At 39.0% G+C, this 9,068-nt stretch overlaps 1 non-coding gene across 1 annotated transcript; it reads right to left on the bottom strand.

The window, feature by feature from the left end:
* Positions 1-6,720: 6,720 nt before the first annotated feature.
* Positions 6,721-6,792, bottom strand: TRNAC-GCA (transfer RNA cysteine (anticodon GCA)). The gene has a single exon. It is a non-coding gene; the product is annotated as a tRNA-Cys (tRNA).
* Positions 6,793-9,068: the final 2,276 nt, after the last annotated feature.

Here is a 9,068-nt window from a genome sequence, read left to right as displayed (position 1 = left end):
CTCTCTGATTATTGTATTATTTGTCTCTTTGTTTTATGACGAATTTTAGATAAGGGCGCAAATAGCCATAGCAGCTGACGCGCCCTTTTTAAACCCTACAACTACTACTACTAGTACTACTACTACTACTACTACTACTACTACTACTACTACTACTACTACTACTACTACTACTACTACTCCATAGTGACACTTGTGGCGGACAAATTCACAGTTGGGATTTTTTCGAGTTCCTTCTGTTTGTCCCCTTATTATGCTTTTTCATCATTCCGTCACGATTTCTTCATTTTGTTGCCATTCCATAGCATTCCACGAAAACCGGCTGGCAAACGACGAGTCGCTTATACATATTGACAGTTGCTTCGTTCATAACTAGACCGCGGGAGTGCGGGCCCTAATACGGCGATTGCTGTTGACTATGCAGACGGGTATTGAGTATGACGCAAGTCTCTCTCGCCTTTCGCCGTACTGTTTCGTGCATCGAACCCGAAACATTCAGAGTGTGTTTAGCTGTCATACTGAAGAGTTGCATCTGTGAAATGACACATATTACAATGTCTAAAACAACTCGCTCACGAAGTGCAGTACTAAATAATTTAGTCGAACAATTCGGACGCGATATTTTTAGGCTATTATAGAAGGAGAACGTGTTGTATGTGTCGTGTGTAATTTCACATTATTACGAACTAAGAAGGACTATTTTGAGAGACACTGTAATAGTAAAGCACGCAAGGAAAATGTTGAACGCAATTCAAACAAGAGCCAATCGAGTTCAAATAGTCGGTCACAATTCAATATATAGACTTAGCCTATGTGACATGTTGCTACACACAAATATTCCATTCAGAACTTTGGACACCCCTACTTTAGATCATTTCTGGAAAAATACACAAATCAACATTTTCCAGGAGAAGCAACAATACGTAAAGAATATTTACCAATTTCGTACCAGAATACGATTGCCAAAATTCGAGAAAACGTGAACGATCAGAAAATATATGGGTTTCAGTTGATCAGTCTACAGACGTCAGTGGTAGATACGTGGCAAATGTGGTGGTCGGTATACTTTCCGAGAACTGTGCAGGGAAAAAATTTGTGCTAACTTCAGAGAAACTGTAAAAGGTAAACATGCAACTATTGTCCAAGTTTTTTATAAGACTGTGCGCCTTTTACGGTCGGAAAAATTAAATATATTAATGTACTTCTTTTTGTCACTGATGCAGCTCCATATATTATTAAGGCAGCAAAACAGCCTAAAGAGCGGTATTCCAACATGGTGCATTTAACTTGTCTGGCGCACGGACTGCAAAATTCCGTCGGCATCGCATCAATTACATAAGTACGAAATGTATGATTATTGTATGTATGCAATTCATATACTTAAGACTGTACTTCTGAAGCACGCACATTGAGTTGCTTACTTGAGAGTTCATTACACTCGCCACGGAACGCTCCAGTCATACTTAGTTTGACTGTAAAAGGCCCGCACTCCCGCGGTTTATTCATAACATATGGGTATTTTAAAAATTTGAGAAGTTAAAATAGCTTTGAATATCTGAAAAGGGGAAGAAGAGGGAATAGTCACAGAGATAATGCAGGCATTGGTGGGACATTATTGTCACCATCAATTTGCGGCAGCATTTGAGACCAAACTGTAAACGAGGGTCCAACAGTCTGGCGAGTCCATACAGGAGTTTGCAATGGCGGTAGAGCAACTGTCCAATAAGGCTCTGAGAGGCCTACCTCTTAGCTTCTTCCCTGAAGAAGCAGCTTACATTTGCGGCTGCGGAGTTCGTGACCCCGAGATTGGAAAAAAAAAACTACTCTTGGCTGAGCATCGAATCATCAACGACGCTCTGGCGGGGGCCATCAGGATGGATGCGGCCTAGTTGACGGCGAACGTCAAGGCACCGCACCGCATTAGGAGCATTACGTCGGCGGACTTTGAGGGAATCCAACCGAACCAACTCATTTTCAACTACCTATATTAAAATACCATTTAATATCATCCGTACAATAACGGGTTTTCATGCGTTGAAGGGTTTCGTACAAATTTTACTGAACAAACGTTTGAGTCATGAGTCCTGCGCCAACAGGTTAACTCGCCGTTATTCGAGAACCAACCGCCCAAACATAGCAGCTTTCCCCCCTTGCGTCGTACCGCAACTAGCGTCGACTGATCAGTACCGGCATGGGACTACGAGACCTCATCAGGTTACTTGTCCGCGAAACGAGACCTGGCCTATCAGCAACTGAGGCAGGATGGTCCACTGACTTGTACAATCATCGCATATGAGGGCGCACAATGGGCTAATATGTGCCTAAATATACGGACCCGTCCCGTGTCCAGCCCTAAATTCCAAGCTAATCCAAATTCTACGTTACAATCGTAGAGCGTAAAGCACGTGGCAATTAGCGATGTAACTTATCTTCAGACCTCTGGTGCGTAGTGTAGAGAAAAATTATGCAGTTTTTAGTTAAACCCTGATCACATAGAGGGCTATAACAGATTGCTCATCTCTATTTTAAAATCGGTAGCACTTTGAAGAGAACAACCGCCAGGATCGCCACCCGTCCGCCGTAAACGAACAAGAGATGGCAGTACAGTTTTAATGCAATTCAAATGGGAGTTATGAAGTGATTCCTTACCTAACAACTAGAGGGCAGCATAGTAAACCTGACAAAAGTTGTTAATCTCAAAGTCTATAGTCCAAGATGGTTTACACTTTACAGTAATTAGGCTATCTTTTATAGCAACTAAATAAAAAATTGTTCGTAACACAATGATATGAAACATGAAAATATTAAAAGCCGGTTCACAGTAAACCGGTAACGGAAACGGCTGACAGGTGGGCCATCCTGTCTCAGCCCCTGGTAGAACGAGGTCCCGTCCGCATACTAGTAGCCTGATGAGCCCCAGGGGCCTGGTACTTCAAGCCCTTTCTGTATCGGCATCGGAAACACGTACTATCCCCAAGGCTTCACCCAGCCTATTTTTAATATTTCGAATGATAGATGAAATGAGGGGCAGGTGGAGATTGTTAGTGGAATGATAGAGGGAAACGGAAGTACTCCGTGAAAACCCTCTGCAGCGTAGACTTTGTCAACCACAAATTCCAACACGGCCTAGCCGGTAATCGAACACAGGCCGCCTAGATGGAAGACCAGCTCGTTAGCACTGCAGCCACAGACGCTGCAACATAGACCTTTATTTCAACGAACATTTCTGTCTTTCAGATAGCAGAATACGATGTTGTGCTCGCACTTGCTGAGAATATTTTTAAACTTGATATGTTAAATGATAGAATCAGAACCACAGGTTCCTATTCCATTCTAAACTCAATTTCAATATCAATTTCGGTTGCGACCTTCATTTATGAAGCATTATACAGATTTCCCAGTAGAGGGATTTACAATAGTAATAACCAAATGCAGCGAGAGTTGTCGCACAAGCTCTGAGAACCGAAACATGTCAGTGAGACGAAACCGGCCTTCGTTCTGTGCTCTGGTTGGTCAGCCTGGTTAGTCATCTGGAGACCGCTGCAACCAATATAAGCTTTAAACAATGGAAAGCTAGAATATATATTGCAATTGTTAATAATAATAATAATAATAATTATTATTATTATTATTATTATTATTTATTTATTTAATCTGGCAGAGCTAAGGCCAGTAGGCCTTCTCTTCCGCCGAGCCAGACCCTAATTTTAATAGAATACAATTGGTTACATAGTTATTACATTAATATCTAGGCCATAAAACAACATGAGAGTAAATAATGAAAGTTGGATAAGTAATGTTAGTGTGACAATAATAAACATTGGTAAGAAATAGTGATAATAATAATAATAATAATAATAATAATAATAATAATAATAATAATAATTCGATAATTTAAATATTTATTCTGTGATATATATATATATATATATATATATATATATATATATATATATATATATATATAAACCATTAAACATTGAGAAACCTGAAAGAGCTATTATTGTCAACAAGAACTGTTAGAAAAATATTTCGTTAGTCTATTCTTAAATTGGTTTGATGTCTGACAGTCCCTGAAATTACTCGGTAGGGAATTCCAAAGCCGAGGAACAGCCACAGTGAAAGAAGATAAATATGAGGATGTTCGGTGGGAGGGAATGGATAATATTGAGGAGTGTTGTGATCGTGTGTCTAGGTTATGATGGGTGGATAAATTTTGAAAACGAGACTCAAGATAGACAGGAGTGGAGAAATGAAATATGTGAAAGAGAAGGGAAAGACAGTGGATTTTTCTACGACATTCTAGACGGAGCCAGGACAACATTTCGAGGGATGGTGTTACGTGACCAGCCCGGCGAATATTGCAGACGAAACGGACGCACATATTATGAACATATTGCAGTCTCTGCACCGAAGTAACGCTTAGATGAGTAAACAGAATATCACAGTAATCGAAGTGGGGCATGACCAGTGTTTGCACTAATATATTTTTTTTTTCATGGAAAAGGGTAGAAAATTCTTCAATCGCCTAAACTGCAACAAGAACTAGAACGGAAATAGTGTACATTTATTTTAACGTTATTTCCATTCTCGTTTCCGTTCCCGATTTACTGTGAACCAACCTATATTATAGAAAACTACACTTACTATTGGTGTGCTAGTTATAAATTATTGTTACAGAACAACCCTTATTGTATTGTAGCCATGTTGCAATATAAAATGATATAGGCCTATATGGTTTACAATAATTATCCTGTATGTTATAGGAACGAGAATAACAAATTAAGAATTAGCAAGATTTATAATACGTTGTACCTAATGATAACTTACAAGACAATAATAAATAATAACCATCATAATAACCCTGATAATGATAATCTTGGTCATCCTAATGATTACGATAATGACAATGATAACAGTGATAATAATAATAATATAATGATCATAATAATACAATAATAATAATAATAATAATAATAATAATAATAATAATAATAATAATAATAATAATAATACTCCATCGCTGTAGAGTAACGGTTAGCACACCTCGCTGTGAAATGATCGGGTTCCGGTTCGAATCATAGTTGGGAAAAGTTAAGACTGGTTCACAATAAACCGGAACGGAAACGACAATGATAATGGAAATATTGTTAAAATAAATGTATTTGAATATGAGCATTCACATTTAACTTTCACGTTCCCGTTTCCGGGCTCCGGAAATCTTCTCGTTAATTGTGAATGCTCACATTTAAATACATTTATTTTAACATTATTTCTCGTTGTCGTTTACGTTCCCGTTTATTGTGAACCAGCCTTTACCTGGCTGAGGTTCCTCGCCTCAACCCATTGAGAGCAAATGCTGGGTAACTTTCGGCGCTGGACCCTGGTCTCATTTCGCCGGTATTATCATCATCTCATACAGACGCAAGATAGCTATAGCAGGTGATAAAGCGTCGTAAAGTAACTAATTTAATAATAATAATACTTACTTACTTACTCACTTACTTACTTACTTACTTACTTACTTACTTACTTACTTACTTACTTACTTACTTACTTACTGGCTTTTAAGGAACCCGGGGATTCATTGCCGCCCTCACATAAGCCCGCCATTGGTCCCTACCCTGAGAAAGATTAATCCATTCTCTATCATCATATCCCACTTCCCTCAAATCCATTTTAATATTATCTTCCCATCTACGTCTCGGCCTCCCTAAAGGTCTTTTTCCCTCCGCCCTCCTAACTAACACTCTATATGCATTCTTTACTGATTCACTGAACGGAATTTCGGTGCCGTATATTTTAATCGGGGACAAATTTGGTATGGTAATAGTGCTTAACAAACGTGAATGGCCCACAATGATTGATTGTGATTTTTGTGGATTTAGTTTAATTCGGAATTTCCGTGTCCATGTCCAAATTGAGTCGAGATCGTCATTAATTTTAGTTATTGTATCATTTATTTCTTGTTCTTAGTGTTCTTATTGTTCTTGTTCGTATTGTTCTTACATTTCAGTGAATGTTTTCTGAAGCCTTGTACGTGGAATATTTCCGATTACTTCAGTAGTGGAGACGACGCCATAATTTAGTTTCGCGTTGTTCCTTATGTTGTGCGTTTGATGTTTGATGAAGTTTTAATATTAAACGTATGTGATATTTAATACTTTTAGTGCATTTCAATTGATGTGGATTTACAACATTACAACATGAACATCTGGCAGCGACAAGACAGTAAGGTAAGTCTATCAAATTAAATAATTAAAATTTTGTAGTGTGTCATTAGTAATATGCACAGACATGATTCAAACGTGTAACGATTAGGGAACCAGATGATTCTCGAAACAATTTGTACCGGAAACTTAGCACTTATTTTCTAAGAGCTCTGAAGAATTCAAGTTTGATGTTGCAGAGGCGCGTTGTCACTAGGTAGCAAATAAGAACATAATTCAGCAGACATTATCAAGACGTTTTGCCTGCGTTACTTGTCAAGCTATACAACGACATAGTTCTACTGACCTCGTAACACATCTGGAAAAAGATTATGCTAATTCGTTAATAGGATGACTTCTTTATGATGATAGTTTTAAGAAATTTTAAGTTACAACTATAATCTTGTGTAGCTGTTAAGTGGTATTCGTTCTAAAGTAGGTACCTGGGAAAAAACGTTTTATGGGCAAGAGAATTAGACGATGAAAGAGTAATGGAACGGAGAAAAATTCCCTCCGGCGCCGGGATTTGAACCCGGGTTTTCAGCTCTGCGTGCTGATGCTTTATCCACTAAGCCACACCGGATACAACCCCGACGTCGGATAGAATCGTCTCAGATTAAGCTCCAACTCTTGGGTTCCCTTAAGACGGCGCTTATTCCGTCGGATCCCGGCCAACTAGTCACTCATAACGAGTGCACCTCAGCACATGTGTGGACTTCGGTCCTACGTTCATAGACATCTATGACGTAGTGCAGAGGGCGGCCACTAGAGGGAACCCAAGAGTTGGAGCTTAATCTGAGACGATTCCACCCGACGTCGGGGTTATATCCGGTGTGGCTTAGTGGATAAAGCATCAGCACGCAGAGCTGAAAACCCGAGTTCAAATCCCGGCGCCAGAGGGAATTTTTCTCCGTTCCATTACTCTTTCATCGTATGATGACGCAGAATATCTGCATGGAAATATCATATGTACTTCGGTACTTAAAATAATATATAAGAGAATTAGAGCTAAGCCACAGGCACTTTCTTTTTTGCAGTAAACTCTGAATTTTGTTCTTATTTTCTGCAATAAACTTTGTTAAAACTGGGAAATGGGTTACTAGAGCAGACTCATGAATTTAATTTTCGCTGCATGGATATTAATTTATTTGTTTTTCATAGCCCTTGTCAACATAAGCATACCATTTTTGATACCCACCAATAGAAGTAACTGTGCTGTGACCAACGTTGGAATTTCCAAATATGTTTCTTACGACCCGTCTCCTTTCATTCCGAGTGGTGTTCGAATCATGGGCAGAAACATTATGTAAGTATAACAAACAGGGTTAAATCAGCGCTGAGGTACTTCCCTTGCCACTTCGTTCATGCACCTTCAAGTGTCTCAAGTCTCATACCAACATAACTTTGGTGACATTACGAAAGTTTCACGCTAGTGTACAGTTGTCAAAAGAAAAAGTGGCCGCTCTCCAGAGACAAAGTTCCCTTCGGGTATCTTCGCTACAATTCGGAGACAGGCGACGTTACATGTTGTTTGACCACTTTGCCTGATATCTACAATTATAATTAGAGTATTCCGTGTGTTACTTGTTGGTGTAGTGGTAGCGTTCCGGCCTGGTATTCGTGAAGTTCTGCGTTCGAATACAACCTACTTCTTTTTATTTTGTTTTTTGTAATTTTTAAGAGAGAGAGAGAGACAAAATATACATAATTGCTCCTTACTCTTTAACGATTATTTTAGTAATTAACATCAGGTTCATTAATGTATTATGCCATAACTTTATGATTAAGACATTATGACTGCAAATGGAAAGAAAAAAGATTTTATTCTCAACAAAAATATATTTCGTGGCATAAACAAAACAAAATTACTGGCATCTGCCTTAGAACATTCAAACAATTAAGCGTTCGAAAAACAAAACAAAAAAGCCACGATTCAATATTTAGTTTATCTTTCCCTTATCTTGATCACACCTTGCAGTCGAGTGGGCATGGAATCGACTAGTCTTTACAAATAGCGACTGTTCTTAGCCACGACATTCCAGGCATTCTGAACATAAGTTACATATATAAGTGTTCTGCCCATGGGCTGGTCTTTCATTGCAAACCCAGCGTTCTCCAATTTTTCCTATTTTCTGTCTACCTCTTAGTCTCCGCGTATGATCCACATATCCTAATATCGTCTATTAATCTTCTCAACCAGCGACCCAACCAATTCCTTTTTCTCTTTCTAATCAGTTTCAGCATCATTCTTTCTTCACTCACTTTTTCCAACACAACTTCATTTCTTATTCTGTCTGTCCACTTCACACGCTGCGTTCTTCTCCACATCCACATTTCAAATGCTTCTATTCATTTCTCTTAATTTCGTCGTAATGTCCATGTGTCTTCCCCATACAATGCCACAATCCACACAAAGCACTTCACTAGTCTCTTCCTCAGCTATTTTTCCAGAGGTCCGCAGAAGATGGTCCTTTTTCTATTAAAATCTTCCTTTGCTCATGTTTGCAGTTTTCCTTTGGAAGGATAAATGCGGTAACTTCCCGTTGCTTTCCGCATACCACTGTCTCTTTCGCATTTTATTAGATTTTAGGGGGCCCAGGCGTGGAGATTAGAAGAGTAGATTTGACTAATTGGGCCCTCCAGACTTCACCGAAATTCACCGCAAGGGTTAAATATTAGTTCTATCAAGATGTTTGACTCGATCAGAGACCGGGAAATCCCAATTAGCCTTTGTCCCCCGCATCCTGGACTAGCTTCTACTAATCATCAGATAATCTTGGAGGAATATTGGGCCAATTTTTCCGCATATGTTTCCACACTTGTGCTCTCGTAGCTCAGAGGAAGAACGTCGGAATTCAG

Source organism: Periplaneta americana, unplaced genomic scaffold (genome assembly GCF_040183065.1).
Source record: "Periplaneta americana isolate PAMFEO1 unplaced genomic scaffold, P.americana_PAMFEO1_priV1 scaffold_84, whole genome shotgun sequence".
Classification (NCBI taxonomy): Eukaryota; Metazoa; Arthropoda; class Insecta; order Blattodea; family Blattidae; genus Periplaneta; species Periplaneta americana.
The sequence above is the reverse complement of the archived record's forward strand: the minus strand, read 5'-3'. Positions and strand labels throughout refer to the sequence as shown.